Source organism: Thalassophryne amazonica, chromosome 13 (genome assembly GCF_902500255.1).
Source record: "Thalassophryne amazonica chromosome 13, fThaAma1.1, whole genome shotgun sequence".
In the NCBI taxonomy this organism is placed as follows: domain Eukaryota; kingdom Metazoa; phylum Chordata; class Actinopteri; order Batrachoidiformes; family Batrachoididae; genus Thalassophryne; species Thalassophryne amazonica.
The window spans coordinates 63,448,104-63,472,417 of record NC_047115.1 but is presented as its reverse complement, the minus strand read 5'-3'; the positions used below and the strand labels follow the sequence as shown (position 1 = coordinate 63,472,417).

Below are 24,314 nucleotides of genomic sequence, written 5' to 3'. Positions count from 1 at the left end.
TGGATTATGGTTGCAAATATATGTTGTAAAAAAAATTTGTGACCGTAAAATCCAGCATTAACGTCCACAAATCATCAGACACAGCAGGGTTATTCCCTAAATCATGATTCAAATGCATTTTGTTAAAACAACGTGTTGACTCTACCATTTTGCTTGGAATTTCAACTAATGTGAGTGACAAGGGAAAAAATTTTTCTAAACAGCTCTTTTATCTGCCTTGTTAGCTATATTTTAATTAAAGTATAGCCATTGGAGCCATTCTACCTAGTTCTTAATTGAACTAAAAATGCAATTGCTTTGAATTTAACAAAGAACCATGGGTGGTATTCCCATAGGTGTGCGATGTATAACCTTGTCTTGCAGTCACTCTTCAAAACATGTTTTGCAGTTAAAAGTGGCTTTCCTCGAAGATGCAGTCCTCTATCTTTTTTAACCAACATATTACTGTAGTCCATTTGCCATAACACACAGGTTTGACATGAAGCTCACTGACTGAACCAGTGGAAATAATCTCATGTTTGACTTTAGAGCATTTGTACTGTCAGATGGGAAATCTTCTTCTTACAGGTTTTGGCATCATGACATTCAAAAACCACAGATTTCTGCTAATGTGAAAATGGGAACCAGCCAATACCTACCTTTGAAGGGTAGTTAAAAAATTAGTTTCTTGGTTAAATTCCTCGAAATATTTACCTGAAAAAATAAATGCCTGCCTTAAATAAGTGCCAGGCATTATATGCATTAAAAAGGATTACATTTAGTAGAGTCAGTCTTTTTTCTAAGTCTGCTGCAGAGTGGTACCTTAAAATCCTTAAGCCTGATTTATGCTTCTACAGCTCCATAACTCTATGGCCATGCAATGACGTTGACGTGTGTGTGACCCTTTTAAAGTTCTCCGTTGTGTTGGTGGGGTCTTAATGCAATTTACCACAGGAACTGTGGCTTTTTCTAGTTCAATTTGTCCCTTAGTGAGCTCCACTTCTTTGTACAATCGTCAGCCTCCAAATCAATGGTACGTGCAAATTCTCTCCATGAACTGCAGGTCATTTGAGTGTCTTTGAGTGTAAAGTTGGTCATATTTGTGGCCTTTTCTGCCAAACGTATTTGATCCATGATCGAAATGTAATCGCAGGCACACTGCAAAAACTTTTAAAATATGATGGGAGAGGAAGAAGTGAAAATGTAAAAGTGACCAATCACAGCCCTTGTGGTCTACGTCATTAAAGCAGGTGCACGTCAGGCTATGGGGAGGATTTGCAGCCATGCAGAGGGCTCTGATCTAAAGCAGTTGTCTTTGGTTCACCACACCCAGGGATATGTGTGAAACTTAACACCATATTACAGTGCAGGCAGCATTGTGTTTGTAATCACCAGCCTTGAATAAAGGCCGGCCTCGTTTAGGTGCTGGGTTTGAGAACAGTTTGAAAAAAATAAACACCTGGGCTTTTAATCAAGGAAATATGGTATGCAGTTTCCTCAAATCAGCAATTTTAGTGCTAAACTTCATTTCGTACCTATTGCGACTGGGCAGTCCTAGACTGATCTGGCTGGTACATGCGAGGGTTTTTTATTTGAAATACATTGCGAAGGCGTGGGACATTTTTTCCAATGTGGGCAAAAATCTTTTGCACATAATCCGGTATATCCAGTGTTTATTACATGGAAAACCATACAAAATCATTGAGATTTTGCTTTTGTCCAGTGAGTGCAAATATCCGGTTTATACAGTGATGGTTTAGGCAAGGTTTACGTATGTTAAGAGAATTGTACAACTATTTTTGGCTCATTATACAACTGTGATAGGACAAATTAGACGATGGCAAGCTACTGCATTCGCGGTAGTTCATGGAGAACACTGAGATTTTTCTTCAATGTAATATCATGATGTCTTTAAAAACTATCAGGACTGCACTTATATAGGGCTTTTCCATGTAAATTAAAAGTTCAAAGCACTTTGCAGTAATGCCTCGCATTCACCCATACCAATGTCAGAGTGCTGCCATGAAAGGGGCTCACTACACACCGGGAGCAACTTGAGGATTAAGGACCTTGCCCAAGGGTCTTTAGTGAGTTTCCAGCCAGATGGGTTTGAACCAAGGATCCTCTGGTTTTAAGCCCACTGCTTAACCACTAGACCAGGGGTGGCCAAGTTCGGTCCTCGAGAGCCACCTTCCTGACACTCTTAGTTGTCTCCCTGCTCCAACACACCTGAATCCAATGAAAGACTCGTTAGCAGACTTTTAATGAGCCTTTCACTGGATTCAGGTGTGTTGGAGCAGGGAGACAACTAAGAGTGTCAGGAATGTGGCTCTCAAGGACTGAACTTGGCCACCCCTACACTAGACCACCACCTCCCATGGATGTTGACTGTCATAGCAAACACAAGTAATGTCATATGTGATATTGTGCACCTATCTTTGTTTTTGATTCATGCAGTGATGGATGTACATTTGTTCGTATGCTTGTGTGTCTAGAGTGTTCTCAGCAGTGCTTTGTTATATAGATGGTTTTGTTTGTGGTATTGCAGTATTTTCAGCAGTTGCCTGACAATTTACAAATGAACCAGGATTATATAAAGGACAATATATCAAGTAATTTACTATGGATTATCATGTTCAACCTTCAGTCAACAAAGCTTTGAGCAAAAACTGAATAAATTGTCTTTTTAGGTTGGTTGGTTTAAGACAAGAAAAACTTGCTGCACTTCAAAGGTTCACTTTGGCACAAGAACATTTCGCGGTCATCTAAAGTGCCTAGATCCTTGATGTACCGAGCTTTTAATGGTGTTTAACCTGGCACTCACATTGTATTAGCTTATTTGATGTTGAAGAAGTGCATTTTGAGTGGATGAAAAAGCACACAGACATGGCACTTGCTGCACTTTAAAAGAATCTTATGGAGCATTTTTAAACATCAGTATATCACCATTAAGTTCACTGTCACCTCGGTATGTTTAGTGTGCACCAATCAGACTGTGATTTTCTACTTGGCACAACATGCACCAGTGGTGTTTGTGCTAATGTTTCAAAAACGTTATTGCACCAGATATCATTTGAACCTTTGAATAAGCTATTAATTGGAAATGTTGTTTGTTCTTGTTGAATGCAAACAAGTCTTGGCTGGAGAAGTATTGAAATGTTTGGATTTTCTGAGCAATATTAATTAATCTTACAATTTGTATGAAAATCAAAGCACCATGTTTTAGCTTTTTAGCCAGAATGCATAAAAAGATGCTTTCTCCTATTTTCAAAATGTAATGCAGATGCAACAGAATTCAACCAACTATACAAATGGTACTTGCTAGGAGTTCGGTTTCACACTGATCAGAAAAATAGGCAAAACTGTACATTGACGTACTGGAGTACAGTACCCTAACAAAAAATATTACTTTAATATGCCACTTTGTGTGTCTTATAATTGTAGCAGGTTTTGGTGATGTAGTTTGTTGTGCTAATATGTTTTGTGGTGGCAATCAGAGTAATGTTTTCTGAATGTTTTATATCCTGTGTGTACATAAGTGAAAGACAAAAAAGTTAAATGCAATCCAAAGCAAAAATACAAAGTACCTTAGAAAATTACCAAGAAAAATTTATTTTATACCTCTCTGGCAGACAGTGCCAACAAATAGTAAAATTGTAAGTCTCAAAAGAGGCAGGATTTATGACAACAGTATTGCATTGAATGATATTTCTTGCATTGAATTATTCTTTACATAAAGAAAGAATGATACACTATTCTCATTCTGACCTTTTTTTAATCTCGTTACTGCCATTTTGCAATGCAGTTGTGCAAATAAACTGCACTTTTGGTTGGACAATTTCAAGCTGTAAGAATTAGTTCCTCTATCACCCACAGTTGTTATTTTTATCCCCTCCACAAATATCCATCTGTGTTTAGCAATGAGCAAAGAGTGCCAAGAGTTGAGATTTTATTGAAATGAGAGCTACAGCATGGATTGCATGAAAGTCAAAGTGAAAAGTGGTATTAAGTCATGCTCCAGCATATGTACCTTTACTGATAAGTCTGGTGATGTAGCCACAGGGCACAGAGTCAATGACTGTTGCACTCAGTTTATTCTGATTGTGCACATTTCTAATGGGTACAAAACTAACCATGAACTTAGAGTGTATAGTGTTTATGTACAGTAGTGTTCAGAATAATAGTAGTGCTATGTGACTAAAAAGATTAATCTAGATTTTGAGTATATTTCTTATTGTTACATGGGAAACAAGGTACCAGTAGATTCAGTAGATTCTCACAAATCCAACAAGACCAAACATTCATGATATGCACACTCTTAAGGCTATGAATTTGGGCTATTAGTGAAAAAAAGTAGAAAAGGGGTGTTCACAATAATAGTAGCATCTGCTGTTGATGCTACAAACTCAAAACTATTATGTTCAAACTGCTTTTTTAGCAATCCTGTGAATCACTAACTAGTATTTAGTTGTATAACCACAGTTTTTCATGATTTCTTCACATCTGCGAGGCATTAATGTTGTTGGTTTGGAACCAAGATTTTGCTCATTTACTCGTGTGCTTGGGGTCATTGTCTTGTTGAAACACCCATTTCAAGGGCATGTCCTCTTCAGCATAAGGCAGCATGACCTCTTCAAGTATTCTGACATATCCAAACTGATCCATGAAACCTGGTATGCGATATATAGGCCCAACACCATAGTGGGAGAAACATGCCCATATCATGATGCTTGCACCACCATGCTTCACTGTCTTCACTGTGAACTGTGGCTTGAATTCAGAGTTTGGCGGTCGTCTCACAAACTGTCTGCGGCCCTTGGACCCAAAAAGAACAATTTTACTCTCACCAGTCCATAAAATATTCCTCCATTTCTCTTTAGGCCATTTGATGTGTTCTTTGGCAAATTGCACATGTCTTTTATTTAACAGAGGGACTTTGCAGGGGATTCTTGCAAATAAATTAGCTTCACACAGGTGTCTTCTAACTGTCGCAGCACTTACAGGTAACTCCAGACTGTCTTTGATCATCCTGGAGCTGATCAATGGGTGAGCCTTTGCCATTCTTGTTATTCTTCTATCCATTTTGATGGTTGTTTTCTGTTTTCTTCCACGCGTCTCTGTTTTTTTTTTTGTCCATTTTAAAGCATTGGAGATCATTGTAGATGAACAGCCTATATTTTTTGCACCTGCGTATAAGTTTTCCCCTCTCCAATCAACTTTTTAATCAAACTACGCTGTTCTTCTGAACAATGTCTTGAACATCCCATTTTCCTCAGGCTTTCAAAGAGAAAAGCATGTTCAACAGGTGCTGGCTTCATCCTTAAATAGGGGACACCTGATTCACACCTGTTTGTTCCACAAAATTGACAAACTCACTGACTGAATGCCACACTACTATTATTGTGAACCCCCCTTTTTCTACTTTTTTTACTAATAGCCCAATTTCATAGCCTTAAGAGTGTGCATATCATGAATGCTTGGTCTTGTTGGAATTGTGAGAATCTACTGAATCTACTGGTGCCTTGTTTCCCATGTAACAATAAGAGATATACTCAAAACCTGGATTAATCTTTTTAGTCACATAGCACTACTATTATTCTGAACACTACTGTAGGTACCTGCACATGAATTTTAAGCATCCTGGAAGTTTATTTAAAATTGATTAGTTGTTTTTGAAATTACTGCACAAATAGAAATTCAAATGTGAATTATCCATTATTTGAAAAAATTCCAATGTGAGAAATATAATAACAATAATAGTAAAGAAAATACTCTTTGTTTGGAGGAATATATCTCCCTCATTCAAAAACAACAACAAAAAAAATACAATAAAATCCTGGCCGAGAATGCTTCTATTGCTACAAAACAAATTTTAGTCAAATAATTGGCAATATTGTAAGTAACATTGATAAATGTATATTAACCACAATACATTAGATCTGGTGTTTAGAAATAATTAGTGATGTCAGGCAATTAAAAAATGTAATGTAATTCATTTCAAGCTTTGTGATTAATTAAACTAAAATAATCTCATCTGTACTTTTTTGGGGAAAAAAAAAACATTCAACTTGCAAGTGATAGAGTGGAACAGTGTGAGGCATTCAGCAAATTAAAAGCAGTGAGCAAATTTATTTATTTTTTTATCTCATTAAAACAACTGCAAAAAATATTTTATTGTATAACAAGAGCAATCAAAGATTTCTGACATCCACCAAACCGGATCCAGCTCACCGCCAAAATTCAGTAGAATCTGCCATGCGCTAATATCTATCTGTGGTGGAAATTTGGTGATAAGCTGTGAAGTAGTTTTGACGTAATCCTTCAAAGGTAAGGGCCCCTTCACACATAGTACAAATCAGGGTGAATCATGGCGGAACAGCTTGTATGCGCGAACCACAAAAACATCGAGCTGATGGGCAGATGTGAACAATCCCACTGCGACGGTGTCGTGCACCACGTGTTGCACCACATCACACCGCTGATGTGGACAAAAATAAAATTAAAAACCAGCTCTATAATTAATGAATATCACTGGGTTGATATAAATCGTAAATAAAGGGGGATACAATACAGAACCCCACATTTAAATAACACTGGTCAAATAAAAAATAAATGCCACTCATGGGATTCAACCCTGCAATTTATAAAAGCTCTGATTATCAGACGGAAACTTTACCACTGCGCTACAATCCCTGTCTTATAACAAGAGCATGAAATTACTAAAATCAACAAGGACATGAATGTATTTTTTTTTTAAAAAGAGCTGGGACAGCCTGTCAATGTGTGTGCTGTGTGCACTCTCCAGCCCATCGCAAAATATGTTTTTATGTATTTCCACGCGAGGACAACAAGCACACACATGTTCTGCTGTGATGCCCAGGACCAGACATGTCAACAGCTGCTGCTGTTGGCAGCCAGTAATGCCTCCTGTCCATTCAGCGCACAGATCAAGGTGTCACTTTGTGATCAGATGAGAGGCGCTTCGCCTGTGGGGTGCACAAACCACACACACGCCATGTGTTGGGGAGGCGGGGAGAGTGTTCGAAACACACTCGCACAAGTTATGGGGGGAGCCTACACTCTGGCACGCCACATTTGTACTTGGGCACTTAGACAAATTTCACCGCAAGCTCGAAAGTGATCATCTGCTGACTGTTTTCGTGTTGACAGTGCGAATGGTCACACATTTTCTAAGTGCCAAGCAAGCAGTGTAGCTGGAATTTGGCCGACACCTGCCGCGAGAGGGATTGAATGGGCTCTCACAGCACACACTCTGTGGTGTACGAGGCGTTGGAGGCAGCTCCTATTTTACACATATTGCATACGATTCCTGCTTCATGCGCAATTCGGCCACATTCGTACTATGTGTGAAGTAGCCCTAAATAAAGTGAAATCTGGATCGGAATCCGGATCACCTCCCAATTTCAGTGGAGTCTTCCCTGCCCTAAGAACTATCTGTGATGCAAATTTTGTGAGAATCAGTTAAGTAGTTTCGAAGTAATCCTTAAAAGCCTATTAAGTGAAACTTGATCCAGGATCCGGATCCATATCTGGATCACCTCCAAAATTTAATGGAGTCTGCCATGGCCTAATAACTATCTGTCGTGAAAATTTTGTCAAAATCTGTGTAGTACTTTTGACGTAATCCCGCTAACAGACAGACAGACACAAATAAATAAACGCCAATGATTTTATTACAAAAAAGTCAGTTTGTCATAAAACAGATCAGTCCTTATGCACTGTGTATCATTGTGTCTGGAGATTTTAGTTGTAACTGATGTGTGAATTTTGCTGTAGTCTAGGGTATACTGATCTAAATCTTAAATTCCTTTCAGTTTGCAGATAATTGGAATGGTACAAGACTTTTTCTTCACTGAGCATGTTGCAGCAAATACTAATTTTTTGATGAATTACAGCACATGTAATTTCAGCATACTTTCTCTTAGTCTCACTGATAATCTCATGCAATAGAGGCAAATTCAGAATTTAAGCAGACCCTGTGAAAGAAAGGAAAAACTACAAATGTTTACACCTGCTCTTGTTTCTCCTCATTTCTTCCCTCTTTGTTTTGCCTTTCTTGAACCTTCCTTCTCCCCCTCTTTACTCTGTGTGTTAGGCGGTTGCCAAGTGCTAAGAATGTAAAGAATGCAGGATTGCAATGTTCCGATAAAGTTTGCTTTGTTCCCCAAGTGACCTGAGAAAGAGAGAGAGAGAGAGAGAGAGAGGTCGCCATATAAGTATACTTCCAGACATAATCCACAGATAATAAGGGCACACGATTATGTTGTTCTTTCTTACAAAGACCCTGCCCACTAAAACACAGCCATGCATTTAAGGTTAAATGTTATACAATAGATGCTGCAGCCTTGTTACATTTTTTAATATCATCTTTTTTAAAGTCAAACTGTCTTTATTTTTAGTAAACTACAACAGCTGTGGAAGCAAATTTCAAGGCCTCTTAATTCCTCCAAAGATTGCTGAAAGTGACACTTTCACCTCGTGTACATGCTTGAATGGTACTGTCTCTTGGTATTTGCAAAAAGTAGAAAATTGTGAACCCGCAGACTTTCACACGGCTTAACTTTTTAATATATTGAACAAAACCACTCCGAGGCAGCATGGTGGCTTTGAGGTTAGTAGCAAGAAGGTCCCAGGTTCACTTCTGACCTGGTTCTTTCTGTGTGGAGTTTGGATGTTCTTCCTGGTGTTGTCAACAAAAGCTCCCCCCCGCCCCCCCCCAAAAAAATTGGTCTCCCTGTCATTTCGGAGCGTCAGCAGCAATTCACTGATTATTGCCTCATTTCTGCTTAACCCTCTGGGGCCGACGCCGTCGTATACAACCGCTAAGACCAAGCTTTACTAAATTATAACTAACTTGTGAATGATATGAGATAGAAACTTACTTTTTTTTGCTGTAAAGTTAACTCCGCGGACTTTCAAGCCAGCCATCGGCCATCTTTGTACTCCTCATACAAGCTGTGTGATGATGTAAGCAATGTGAGTGTCCAGTCGGAATTGGTTCATTGTCACATGGTTTTCCACAATCCAATCGTAGGGCAGATTTACCTCACGTGAAAAGCCAAAGATCATTTTCAGGAGTGATATGTTACTAGTTGGCCCATTTGAATAGCCCCCTGGGTGCTCCAATGAGTACATACTATTAGTACATACTCAGTGCGCCCTGCGCCATTACGCACAGCGATCAGTGAAAACAGAGAGCCTCTGATGACAATCTCACGTGCTCAAACAAAGAGTGTGTAGCTATCAGGATTACTCCACTAGTTTGCATGTGAATGTTACTGGATAACTCTGTTGCTTTCTCTGCATAAAGCACTGTTTACCATATCAATGGACAACAAAACACATAGACCATTTTGTATATACGTATTGTTCAAAATGTGCATTTGTGTTTATTGTTTGAACCTTATTGTTGTACAGTCTTTCACACAAGACCTCAAACTACCTTTATAAAGTGTCAAAACAGTTGTTTATTATAGTTTGCTGTGTGTTTTAAATAAATGTGTGGAAAATTATTTTTCGCTTTATTTTTTCCTTGCCTATTTTTGATTGTAAACCTTTATTACACTTATAAAACACAACAAAAACATATATATTCTGAAAGCACAGGTTGTCCTGAAAAAAAGAGACATAAATCTTGATTGTGGGATGCAGGGAGAGCTGTTAACAGCAATAATAAAACATTTATGCCAGGCGAGTGAACTGTCCAAAAAATGCCCTCGGACACCAGAGGGTTAAACTGCACTCTAGTCATTTTCTGTCTCAGTGACAGATATCTGAAGCGTTTATACAACAATCATTTCCACATAAATTGTGCATCATTTCATAATAAAAGACAGGGGAGCGATCAGAGCGCGACACAGCACCTCTGAGTCTGACTATCTGAGTCTGACTCTCAGAGAATAATGTGATTATTAACCATCAGATGACAAAGTAAAACTTATTAAATTATTCTAAAGTCAGTTTTAAGCAGCAACAAGGCCGTTTTAAGATGAAACAAGGTGATAATCTGTGAATTGCTGCTGATGCTCTGAAATGATGTAGGCGCAGCATGTCGGACCCGGACGTGCTGCTGTCGCACTCCCTCATCTTTTATTATGAAATAATGCCTAATTTATGTAGAAATGATTGTTGTACAAAAACTTCAGCTATCTGCCACTGAGACAGATGATGACTGGAGTGCAGTTTTAGGCAGAAACGAGGCGATAATCAGTGAACCGCTGCTGACGCTCAGACATGACGCATGCATAGTGAAGGCGGGATCTAGGGGGGACCATTCGGTCGGTGACACCGGGTTTGAGTGGGTTCCCTCTGGATGCTCTGGCCTCCAAACATCCAAAGACATGCAGGTTAGGTGGGACGCAAACTTTATATCAGCTGTAGGTGTGAATGTGTGTGTCTATATGTGTCGTCCCTGTGACAGACTGGCAGCCTGTCCAGGGTGTTCCTCGCCTCTTGCCCCTTGACAGCTTGGATAGACTCCAGGTCCCCTCTTGTTAATCTCAATTTGAATAAGTGGGTATAGAAAATGAATAAGTGAATAAAACAAGTCAGAGATGTTCCTTATGTAAAGAAAACTGTCTGTAAAACTGCTGACTCAGTTGTGTTATTTTCTAGGGTTAATGTACTTATGCCATCTATTACATTGACCTTTTACACTGGTGTCCTGTAGGGCATGTGAGGGTTGCATTTGGTCCTGTGTGTCCATCCATCAGTCTGTCAACAGAATAACTCTGATTTGGACATAACTTGGTAGAATGATTAAGGGTCAGGGAAGAACAAAGTGATTTGATTTGAAGAAAAATCTGTGAAAAGTCTGACTTATTACATCCGCTAAGGATGTAATAAAATCATCAGTGTTATTTATTTGTCTTACTGTTAGCAGGATTACATCAAACCTGCACGGATTTTGACAATTTTTTTTTTTTAACCACAGATAGATATTAAGCTATGGAAGACTCCATTACATTTTGGAGGTGATCCTGATACAGATTCTGGAACAAGTTTTCACTTTATATAGGCTTTGAAGGATTACGTCAAAACTACGTCACGGATTCTCACCAAATTTGCACCACAGATAGATATTAGGCCATGGATGACTCCACTGAATTTTGGCGGTGATCCAGATCCGTGTTCCAGATCAGGATTTCAATTTGTATGCATCACTTTGACGGATTTTGAAGATTACGTCAAAACTACTTAACGGATTTTCACCAAATTTTCACCATACATTGCTATTAGGCAATGGAAAACTCCCTAAAATTTTGGAGCTGATCTGGATCCGGATTCTGGATCAGAATTTCACTTTGTAGACTTTTAAGAATTATGTCAAAACTATTTCACGGATACGACATCACGATGTAAAACCAAGATCAGGAAGACACTACGTGTTTTGTTTCAACTTGTGAATTAAATATCTGATTGCAACATCTTGATCATTCGGACCATTCTGTATCAGTGTGCAGTTATTGCATTGTGTTGTGGAATCTGGATCTAGGTAAAGTCTGGGTCACGATGTGAATCACATATCTGTTATTTGAGTCCCCATTGACCCTCAGCGAATGTCAGAAATCTCGGATTGCTCTTGTTTTTCATTGTTTTTGAATTTATTTAAATTTTCTTCTGCTCTCTTCAAGCCTTTCCTTTGGTTTCAGTATATGGAAACAGCCTGTTCAGAGGCTTTTCCTTAAGTTAACATTTTTAATGTTTCCATCCACATACATGCTGGATAGCTAACCGGATGAGTAAGGCATGATTGCTCCCTTTTAACCAACAGGAACTTGTTCTTTGTTCATGAAGTCGAGGGTGGGAGCGAAGGGGGGAAATGACATTCTTGTCTTTATCACAGCACAGGACAAACGTGATTACATGCTCGCTTGGTCTTTAACTCTCTGACACTCTGTTCTACACATATACCCTTTTTTAGACATAAAACCTGCAACAATTAAACTGTCTGCATTTTGATTTACCAACTTGAATCTCCTTTACAGCAAAGTCTCTTCAGGGTTGTGTCAAGTGTGACAGCACTCTTACTGAAAGAACAAAAATTATTTATTGGTCATTTTCAAATTAGGGAATTATATACAGTGCATCTGGAAAGTATTCAAAGCACTTCACTTTTTCCACATTTTGCTAGGTTGCAGCCTTACTCCAAAACAGATGAAATTCATTTTTCTTCTCCAAATTCTACACACAGTACCCCATAATGACAATGTGAAAAAGTTTTTACTAAGAAATTACATGTACATGGGTATTGTACATGCTTTCTGGATGCACTGTACTCAGCATTGCTTTTGTTTTCTTCCTGTTGTCTTCCTATCTCATACATGACATGTAAACTTGTCAAATTATTCATCAACCAAATCACAACCATTTTAAAGTTGTATTTATTTGGAATATGTTTGAAGGGTGTTATCCAGTCTTTGATCTATTGTTGAATTGACCACTGTGATGAAGTTGCAGAATTAAATGTTCCATGTCATTGGTTTCTATGAAAGGGTTGCACACCACACAAAATTCCTAGGTTCTGGAAAAGCCTGGGTGTGTACCCTGAAAATTCCATGAGTGGATGGAGGCATAGATAGGTAGATGAGTCCATCCACTTGACTTTAATGCAATAGCTCAAAAACAATAAATATTGTCATCTTGGAACGCTTCAAAATAAAAGGGCATGTGATGAGAACAAATGTTACAGGCCCCATATGAGAGGACTGTTGCCAGATTGTCCTGTAAATAACAGGAAATTAATGAAACAAGCAGAAAAGTAGTGTATCTCCTTTCCTCACTTCTGCCTATCTTTATTTTCTTTATACAATCAAGCATATTCCAGTTACTTTTTCAACTGTAACAATAATATTTTCCTTCAAAAAACCAAACAAATTCTCTACATACCAAAACATATGTCTGTAACAAATCCAACCTAGTAGCCACTAAAAACCATATAAAATGGACAAACCTTGCATGATGCCACCCATAGGTTTTATGCGGTGGTGGACACAGTTCCGCTAATCTGCCAACTGCTAATTATCAAAGCTAAAGTTTTCATTAGTGGATTAGCTTTCCTGATAACTTCGAAAACCATCAGCGGACCAATTAGCTTCTGATAAATTTAGTTCTGATAACTTTTAGACCACTAACATATTTTTTGTGGGCATAGTGAATAAACCTTAACAGTTAAAAACATTTGTAAAGTCTGAAATCAGAGATTTTAGTGCCTGTCTGTTACATGTTTTGTAGCAGACAGATAGCCATGAATAGTAGAGCTCTATCCTCTGCAGGCAGAAGAGAGAGAGAAAAAGAAATGGGAGGGGGAAAAAGATAAGTTCTCTTCAGGCTTTACAGGCCTGCCATTCATTTCATTGGAGTCCTGCACAGGCAGACAGTTTTGACTTATTGTTCTAATTTTAAATAAACTAATTCCGGACAAGTTATTGGCATTAACATCACATCTGTTGTTTTACAAAGTGAAAATATCAGCTATATGTTTTAGTTTTAAAGTAATGTACTCATTTTGAAGGATTTAGCGTTGAGATGCACATGCCACAATGCATTATGGGTACATTAGTTTCCTGACATCAGTGGTGGATTGGTCGGTATAACCTACAATTACTGAAACGTGTGGTGGGTTTTACAAATAATTCTGTATTTGTAAATTTGTCATTTTTTTTCATTTGTTATAAAAAGGCAATTTGAAAACTGAAAATTCTGTTTAAGTCCTTAATCACTTATAGTGAATGTGATGAACACTGCCATCTACTGCCAGTAGATGGCAGTGTTCATGGCAATGTAAACAGCCACACATTCGCGAAAAGTGATGAAGGATTTAAACAGAATTTTTAGTTTTTAAATTGCCTTTTTTTAAGAAATGAAAAAAATGACCAGCAGGTCTGTATAGTGTGAAGAGAATTATCTTTTTTTTTCTCTTTCTCTCCGATCACCAGGTCTCTTTTGCTAAGAGAAGGCTGATGAAACAGAAATGCTGACTCGCTGTTGTGTCAGTAGCTGATGCCGTGTTCACACCGGGCGCGATCAGATGCTACAAATTCACGGGGGTCACATGGCGACAGACATGCCTCCTTCGCCCGGTGTGTCGCTCTGCTTTTGCTGTGAAAATTTGCCCCAGTGCATCATCAAATAGGAGGAGCTTCCGTTCCGCTCGCTGGCTCCGATTGTCAGTCAAGTTAACATGACGGACCTTGATCACACGGAGCGAGTTGTTGTGGAAAGCTCCCAATACAGGGAGTATCATTATTTGCTGCAGCAGCTGCGTCTGGATGACGGCCGCTTTCAGTGGTCCTTCCACCTCTGCGGGACCCAGTTTGAGGACCTCCTGTCCCGTTCACGCGCGCACATGTAAACAATTAAAAAAAGAAACTCCGCTGCTTGCTGCTTGGCTGCACCTCGCTTAACGAAAGGAGTAATGTTTTAGTGGCATTTTTTTTTCAAATCTTACTATTTCTAACCCTACCCATCCAGGGTTTTCATGTATCCCATAATCCCTTTCGCGCCAGAGTCGCTACAGTTAAAACAACATAGAGAATCCACATGATGACAATTGTAAATGAATATTATACTACAAAAATTAAATTTTTTTTATGCTTTTCGTCACGTTAATAAGAAACTGCATGCATGATACCCTGAAAACTTGCTAAAACAATTATAATGAATAATCCGTGTCTGCTACATTTAATCTGCGTGGAATTTAATAAACGGAAACCGAATTTCAGACGTATTATATATATTAGTCTGGAACAAAGAGGACAAACAGTGTTGTAAAGAACAATAATCAAGACGTTAAAGAGCAAACTTCACTTTCTCCCAGAACGACATGATCAGGAAGCGAGTGTAGCTCACAGCTGCTCCCATTGAAAATAACGGAGAGACAGCCTGTGATTCTCCCATGTTTACATCAAACAAACGCAATAACAACGTCTAAAAACCCAGAGAATATATTCACGAGAGTTTTAGGCACAATATAAAAATAGTTTTATCTTGCGATGTTAATGGTGTTGTCCGTGTGCAGCGGTTAAAGTGCAGGCTGACCAGAGCATCTCAATGCAGTTCTCAATGTTACTGAGATCTTGCAGCGCGGCGACCTCTTCGAAGATTTGCGGGATTTGAAACCTGAAAAGGGTGGATAGTGTAATGGTGGAAAAAAAACAGCAGAAAACGGAGGAAAGAGGAGTTGAGTTGGCTTGTTTTCACAGTCAGGCATATTGTGACCTGCTAAACTTGACCTTCAGCTGTGGGTGGTACCACCCTGCACATGACCTGTGACGTCACATGCAAAACCTCTACATGTACAGCAGGGAAAACACAGGTAATCCTCCTAAAGCCCACTGGATGGGCTGCAGTATGAAACCTTACAACAAGGTGTAACTGCAACCACCTTCAACATTATTAAATACCCCTTTAACTGTTACATTGTGATTGATTAACAGCAGCTATTAACATGGTCACAAGTCCACACAACCCAAAGCAGACACTTCTTTGTTCTCTCTCTGTCCAAGTTGGATTTAGCTTGAAATGACCTTGTTTGCTATCTTACTTCATCGCCAAAGCCTCGGCCTAAAGGAGTGTTTACAAAAGACTGCATTTACTTTTGAAGTACATTTGGTGGAAGTGTTGCAGAAAAGACGGACGAAACTAGTCAGGTTGTTCGTGTAGTTATATGTGGTCTTTTCAAATGTGATGCCGCAGAGTCACACCGGGGATAAACTAACCTCACGGAGTGAGCGTCTGAAACTCATAAAGCTTGATGAAGGAGAGTTTATATCGGACGGAGATGGGTACGAGAGTTTCTTTGTGCGTGTGTGTGTTGGGTGCCTGTGTGCGTGTGCACACCAAAAAAAAGAAGAGTGACTGAAAAATGTAGAGAGGGAGAGAGAAGCAGGAAGTGAACATTTTGTTTTGGGAGCAGAGTCAGAAAGGTCACTGCGGGAGTCCTTCACATTCATTTGTGTGTGTGTGTGTGTGCAAAGAATTAATTAGATTTGTGTGTGTAAGCATGCTGAGCTGTGGGAGTGTGTATGGTGGCTAAACAGAAAGGCTGATGTGTTTACATGGTAAACGTGTGTGTATTGGGAGTTAAGGTTGTGGAATGTCACATGCTGATAAAGTGCTTGCTGGACACACACACACACACACACACATAAAAAAAAAAAGCTCTGAAAAAAAAAGAGTGGAAACATGTTGGACCGTGGACCTCTAAACTTGAATTATTATACATCTCTGAAAACTGAAACAACCACCCACAAACAGGGACGACACCAGGGATTTTGGGCACCATGAAAAGAAACTTACCCCCCCCCCCCCCATATTATTTTCTCAGTATTATAATTGTATTAGGGCCCTCTCTGGGTCCCTGTCAATCATGGACCCCAAGACGCCTTCTCCTATTCTCCCCTTTTCAGTGCCCCTGCTCACAAGCATTGCGTAAAAATAAGTTTGCATGGATTGTTTGCTTGTTTTGTACAAGGGTGGACGTAGAAAAAATAGAAATGGCCCTCTAGTGGGTGATGGTTATCCATTAGCAGGTTATAGCAACTGTTCGTTGTCTCTCGTGTAGTGTTGTGAATCAGCATCTGGAGTGTTGTTCGATTTCATGCTTTCCACACGTTGTGTAATGACAGATTTTTAATGTAGGAGACTGCAGGAAACTCGTAAGCGATTACATCACAGCTCCTTGACAACTGCTTCACTGTTTCTACAACCCCAATTCCAGTGAAGTTGGGATGTTGTGTAAAATGTAAATAAAAACAGAATACAATAATTTGCAAATCCTCTTCAACCTATATTCAATTGAATACACCACAAAGACAAGATATTTAATGTTCAAACTGATAAACTTTAGTGTTTTTGTTCAAATATTTTCTCATTTTCAAATGGATGCCTGCAACACATTTCAAAAAAGCTGGGACAGTGGTATATTTACCACTGTGTTACATCACCTTTCCTTCTAACAACACTCAGTAAGCATTTGGGAACTGAGGACACTAATTGTTGAAGCTTTGTAGGTGGAATTTTTTTCCATTCTTGCTTGATGTATGACTTCAGTTGTTCAACAGTCTTCGGGGTCTTCGTTGTTGTATTTTTCACTTCATAATGTGCCACACATTTTCAATGGGCAACGGGTCTGGACTGCAGGCAGGCCAGTCTAGTACCCACACTCTTTTACTACGAAGCCACACTGTTGTAACACGTGCAGAATGTGGTTTTGCATTGTCTTGCTGAAATAAGCAGGGACATCTCTGAAAAAGACATTGCTTAGATGGCAGCATGTGTTGCTCCAAAACCTGGATGTACCTTTCAGTATTGATGGTGCCATCACAGATGTGTTAGTGCCTATGCCATGGGCACTAACACACCCACATACCATCGCAGATGCTGGCTTTTGAACTGTGAAGGCGGCAACATTTCTGGATGTTGTTGTTGTATGGCTTTCAATTTGCATGGTAGAGTTTTAACTTGCACTTGTAGATGTAGAAACGAACTGTGTTAACTGAAAATGGTTTTATGAAGTGGTCTCACAATGGCAGACTTTTCATGCTATTCATTCTGGTGTCACAGACCGAATGGTCCCCCCTAAAAATCAGTCCCCCTGCCTTCACTGTGCATGCATCACTTTGGAGCGTTAGCAGCAATTCACTGATTATGGCCTTATTTCTGCTTCAAACTGCACTCCAGCCATCATCTATCTCAGCGACAGATATCTGAAGCTTTTGTACAACAATCATTTCCAGATAAATTAAACATTAATTCAAAATAAAAGCCAATGACACATTTGCTATCAGAACTTTGCTGATGAAACCATTCTCTCATCTCGCCCAGAATCACAGACAAATTATTTACTGCAGGTTGTCTCATGCACGTCGTGCAGTGGAAAACACATTCAGAATCTTGTCTCAAAGCTAATTATTTATAATATAGATTATATATTATAGTAGGGGTGGTGGCCAAGTGGTTAATGCGCTTGGTTTCAGTACAGAAGGTTCCGGGTTCAAATCCCACCCCTGCCACATTTCTCCATGTAATGTGTAGTTGCGTCAGGAAGGGCATCTGGCGTAAAACCTGTGCCAATTCAACCTTCAGATCCACCTTGGATTTGCTGTGGCGACCCCGAGTGCAAACAAGGGAGCAGCCGAAGGGACTTACTATATTATATATTATAGTGTGTGTGTGTGTGTGTGTGTGTGTGTGTGTGTGTGTGTGTGTGTGTGTGTGTGTGTGTGTGTGTGTGTGTGTTAGCCATTACTATATATATATATATATAGTAATGGCTTGGTAAAGCAGTTGCATTTTCTTCTTATGAGTTAGATGATGTATCTGTAAAGTTATTACAGATGTAACATCTTGTCATAATCTCAGTTTCAAGTTCAGATGGGCTGCGTATAATGACACGCAGTGACACACAATTTTTGAATAGGTTGTGCAATGTTCAAGACTGGTTCACGAAATTAATGCATGTCAGAAGTTTTCAACATTTTGATATTTTGTTTGCAGCCGCACCCAGTTTACAACAGTTTACGACGGGTTTACTCATTGGCACTCCAGATTTCGTGCCAGTGCGGGGGTCAAACTTGTGCTAGTGTCAAGGTGTTTGGTCAGAAGATCTTTAAAGTATCAATGCTATAGGCTTCATTTTATTATTATCTATTCTTGCCTTAAGGTTTATCATGTAGAAGTACACTCTTGACTTTGCAAAAAAAAAAAAAAAAAGATTTTTTAGTCATTTCAGCACCGCCATGAATTAGACAGCTCCTTCCCTGCTGTCTGATGTGTGATTGAGGTATGTTGGTTGCAGGCTGTTGGGGTGTTAAATCTAGATTCTTGATCTCTTAAAAAAATTCTAATACAATAACCCATGTCATTTGTTTGATTTATTTGATTGTAAAATCTAACACACTGTTGCTAAAAATCTATATAGACTTCAGTGTCGGTGGGCGCATACATGTGCGTAATTGCGCGCGTACGTCTAATAACTATGCACGTAGGGCCCTTATCTTGCACTGGGGCCCGTGCTGAGGTTACTACACCACTGGCAAAAAGTGGAAAGTATCTGCAGATTTAATAATAGAAAGCTGAGAAACTGAACACTGCACAGACATCAGATGTGTGTGATTTCTTGGATCGTAGGTGTTTTATCCTCTTTGGGCTAGTTGGCAGTCAGGGCTACTGTAAACATCCTTGACTGGAAGCTGGTGTTCGCTCCTGGGGCTTTCAGTCGGATGTTTGCAGGAGCCAACTGCTAGTACCATCACAACGACTCACTTGATGGATGCTGTCGCACGCTCTGTGAGAAGTGCACTCAGGACACAGAGTACTGCAAGAGCGACCAGTATACAGTAAGTACAAGGAATAGTCATTCAAAGATTTGTTTAAGGGCAGTCTGGGGGTACTAGAACATCCTGAAAGCATCTTGCTACACGCTCACTGAGGTCAGGGGAAGGATTAAGAGAGAGAGAGACCAATGGGAGGGAAGACTGCAGCTCCAGGGAGAAATCATTTGAAGTGATATCTGTCTCCATTCAGGCCATTTAGGTTCCCAGTGGATGGGAGCGGCTTCATCCTCTCCTGGGATCTGAGGGAACATAAACTGACGTGGAGGAGGGAGAGTAAACACTGGAGGAGTCTCAAAATTAGAAGAGGGAGGTGAAGTCAAGATGGAAAAAATGGGTAGAATTAGCAAAAATGGGAGGAGATATAAAATCGTCTTTGGTTTTCTCTTGATTCCCCCTCATCAGTCAGACCTGAGGGGAAGTGGGTGTAACATACACTACAGGACTGGAGACGAGGAAGGAAGGAAGGAAGCTTTCTAATATTTCTCCTCCACCCGTACATACATCATAGCATGAATGAAAACAGGCTCCAACTGTTTCTGCCTTAACCTTCTCTGGGTTTCTTCATTGGTCTTTGAAAACAGAGGGCATATTTCTACCGTGCACAAAGACCAGACGACCAAGCTGATGCACGAAGTTACGTACACCATCGACGCAGTATATCTTCACACCCCTTGAGCTAAAAACAATCAAATGTGGCACATATTTGTCCAAACAGTAGAAGGTCCTACTATAATTAATAACTATAAACTGATTTAAAAATTAAAGAAACCATACGGTCCACGTAATGAAAAGGCCTAGGTCAGCACTTTGTCAAGTACCATTATACAGTATCACTATGCACTGGGGAGGTGCAAGATTGGTTGAGTTCATCTGTCTCATTCCATCACAAAGTCTAGTCAATAAGACGTCAGGTGCAAAGCAACATAAAAAAAGTTTGGTTGTGAGATATCGTTAGCATCCGATGTTAGTGCGCTAGTCAGAAGGCAAAGGCAGGACTCATTTCTGCTTTTTTTTTTTTTTTTTTTTTTTACAAACTCTTAAAGTAGCTCTATTTCATTCATTTTATTTATTTGTTTATTTATTTTTAACTTTCCTATGGGATTCTTCATGAGTAATTTCGGCTTCTCTTTTTTTTATTTCTGTCATGAAACCCCCCCACCATCCCCCAAAAAATGCAGTGAATCATTTATCGCCGTGACGCAGCGGTCTGTGGTGCAGTATTTCATTGGTTCTACAGTGTGAGACACTTCTGTTGTTATAATTGCTCAGGTGCCTGTTTCACTTTTCCGCAGTGTGTTTTAATTCCAAGTCTGCTAACGTAGATTTTCTCTTCTCCTGGAGGATTTGAATCCTCGCTGGACTTCCTCATCTGGGCCCGATTTCATGAAGCAGTCTAATCTTGTTTAGTCGAATAAACTCACTTAACTGACTAATTGGCTAATCTTATTTTAGTCGACCAAACTTCAGAGTCTTACCTCAAAAAACAGCGGCTATCATGTACCACCACTTGATGGAACACTCAAGAGCACCCCTACATCGCTCCTATTCCTTCAAAAGGAGAATTTCCTCTGTGTTTGACAGTGGTTGCAGCAGACGACTGTCACACGAGCCACCGGGCGTCACTGTTATGCTGAGCAATGTTGTGTGCACAAAAGGCTTGATGGAAGTGTAGAAAAAGAAAAGCTAAAGGCCCCCTGACACTTGCACGACTTTGATCCTCGCACTTGCACACACTCTGCCGTGCAGGAGAGTAAACTCATCTCAAACTCGTTGTAAACTATGTGCGGCTTAGTGCACGTGTGCAAAGAAAATTTAGAAATCTTCAAAATCTCCATCATGCATTAATGACATGAACTTCAAATGAACATTGCGCAAGCAAGACAAAAACACTGTCTGTGACTACGAGTGATTGCGTCAGCGCACTGCATCAGAGCACACCTCGTTTGAACGATTATAACAAGATGTTAAATCCATCATAAACCTAATTTTACAGTGACTTATAAGAAGGAGAGAACATGGTCTTCTCTGTGTAAGCCTGATCCCGTCAGATCTCAGACCCAGTGATGCAAAGAAATGGCTCTGAAGTTGCACATACAAAGTTTCACAATGCATCTGCATTGTGCATAAACATTTTATGTCGCGTTTCTCTCCCAGTAAGGTGGACACTGATATCAGCTAGGATCACCCTATTAAATGAATCATGTCTTTGTTCTAATTGAAGCAGTCGAATGCATTTCTTGTCCACGCCAGGTATAATCTGAATCCATCTTTAAATTTGGTAGCCAACACTTGATAGTGGGTGTCATGTTTTGTTAAAGTAATTGCAGTCTTTTTTTGTTGTTGTTGTTTGTTTTGTTTTTTGTAATTATTAACAGTCTAAGGAACTTGAGTGGAAATTTACATGAAGAAGCTGGACACAGCAGAAGAAAGATGTAATGCCCCAAGTCAGAGCTGTCCCATAACCGGCAATCAGTATTGCAGTTTTTATTATTATTATTATTATTTTCTTTTTTATTTATATATATATGTGTGTGTGTGTGTGTGTGTGTGTGTGTGTGTGTGTGTGTGTAGTTTTGAAGGGAAAGAACACTAACAGCCATTGTGTCCTTCAGTCCCTTTGACCTCTGAGTTCCAGAGAGTGTAAACATCCTACACTCTCGGCGTTCGCCCTCTGGTGGCCGAGAGTGGGACTGTTTGCCCTAACTGGCTCAGAAATTCAACAAGAACTTTCAGTACTGTTAAAAGTCTGTGTCCCTGTTAATGGGTCTCAGGGTATAGAGGTTAATGTCATACTTATCTAACCAGTGCCTGCCCTTGATATTAATGTATTCATATCATTAATTATCCACATAAATCCAGTCAGTCCTTTGAACATGCCTTGTCTTTTTAGTGACATCATTTAGCCACACCAACTTGAAACTGTTGTCACTTCGTGTGTGTGTATACAGCATAACTTATAACAGTGCTAGAACTTACACAGTATTGATCCAGCTTGGATCACATTGATGTACTGGTTGAAGCTTCAAGTGTTGAGAAGAATAGATCAAATTTTAAGGTCTGAACAAGGTCAGTGAAGTATTTATCTGTTTTTATCTTATTGATTCTATTTGTAATGTTTTAACAGATGCAAATGTTGACGTCAACCATTTTGAAATGTATAACCTGAAAGTGCTGTACAATTAAAGTTATTATTCCTAGGGTTAGAAAAAGCCTAGGCATGTACCGTATAAAATCCAGTGAGTGAATAGATAAATTAATAATAGTCCATGCACCAAGCAGGTTTTCGATATCGCTTAAGAGGACTAAACAACAATTACAATCCAGCCTCAGTGTGCCATCCCAGGGGAGTAGCTATAGCCAGGTAGGGGTCAATAAAGAATTCCACAGGGGTCAAAATGTAAAATTCTCCAATCATTTTGAAAACTATACTACATTATTTTTCTGGTCACAAAGATTCCAAAAAGGTATAGTTTGGACTATTTGTGGCTGAATGTTCTGGAGTTATGGAGCAAAAACAGCAAGAATAGTGACAAAGATCAATTTCATTTTGTACAGGCATCAAAAGTTAAGGTTGCTATAATTTTGGTTAAAAGGTGATGCAAATTATTTCTTCATGGGAATACTTTGCACTATCTGTTAGCTATGGCAGGGGGTGGTGGACAAGCAGTTAAGTGCACTTATTTTCAGTGCAGAAGGTTCCAAGTTCAAACAAAACACCTCTGCCTATTCTCTGCCTATTTCGTAATGAAGGGCATCAGGTGTAAAACCTGTGCCAAATCAACATGCAGATCCACCTTGGATTTGCTGTGGTGACAAGGGAGCAGCCAAAGGGACTTACTAGTTTGCACCATGTTTCATGCTTAGTTATCAAGTTACAGGTAACATATGTCACATGTCATAGAAGCCAATGGACACTGACTTTGTTTGACCTTTACTTTGGAGACCAAGCATTCAACAAGGTCAAAACTATTCTGTTTATTATTAGCTCAGTCAATATTCATAACTTTTTATCAGAATTGGAGCACCTTTAACTTTTGACCCCTGTACAAACTGAAATTGACCTTTATCACTATTTTTTGTTGTTTTTACCCCATAACTCCAGAACGTTCAGTCATAGATAGTCCAAACTATACCTTTTTGGAGTCATTAGAATTTGCATGTACCTTCGCGGATACCTGGACCTTTGGACAGCTTTCCTGTGTGTGTGAGACCCTGGACCATCCCTGTGTTGTTGAATAAAGATCTTTAGACTTACTCATATTTTCCGGAGTATAAGTTGCATTTTTGTTTGTTGTTTTAGTAGTTTGGGAGGTCCTGCAACTTATACTCAGGTGCAACTTATATACTGAAAACTCACAACTTCATTATTAATAAGGATAACTATTTCTCTCTCTCCCTCATTCACACACCCTGCGTGAATAACGCTCTGCAAAACGCTCTGTCTCTCAATGGAAAATTGCCACACCTCACACAGCAGAACTCCTCACGTCTCCACAGCAGACTGTAGATGACAAATGAATGCACCGTAAATGCAGAGCGCTCCCTTTGGTGCACGTGTGGAGAAAAAAGGGAGAAAATGAAAATCACACATCTAAGCCTGTCAGATATCTGGACATTCTTAATTAGTTAGTGGGCATTCTGTCACGTTTTCATACACCTGAATACTTTGTCACCAAGCGTACCCGCCGACCCGAGTTTGAACCCTTGTGTGTCCTCAGGCTGCACGTTCACCCACATCACTGTTCACATCATTTGGGAGCATAATAGTTATTATTCTGTTTGGACTAAAAGTCCGGACCAAAGACACGAGTCCACAGTTGCTTCATGTCACTTGCATCCATTTGTGACCGTGTGCACTTTGCTGTCTGTGGCACTGCACGGTGTTACGTTGTCTGATGAAAGCTGTTGATAGGCTGTTTGAATAAAGTGCTACTTCAGTATCAACTAAAGGTTTTGTGCACTTCTCTTTTTTTTCAC

General features: G+C 39.5%; 2 long non-coding RNA genes across 2 annotated transcripts in view; both read left to right on the top strand.

The window, feature by feature from the left end:
• LOC117523275 overlaps positions 1-24,314 on the top strand; it is a 45,186-nt gene that overhangs the window by 20,705 nt on the left and 167 nt on the right. The gene's annotated exons all lie outside the window — the stretch shown is intronic.
• On the top strand, positions 1,205-24,310 carry LOC117523276. Its single transcript, XR_004564463.1, has 3 exons — positions 1,205-1,216; positions 5,940-5,943; positions 22,462-24,310. It is a non-coding gene; the product is annotated as an uncharacterized LOC117523276 (long non-coding RNA).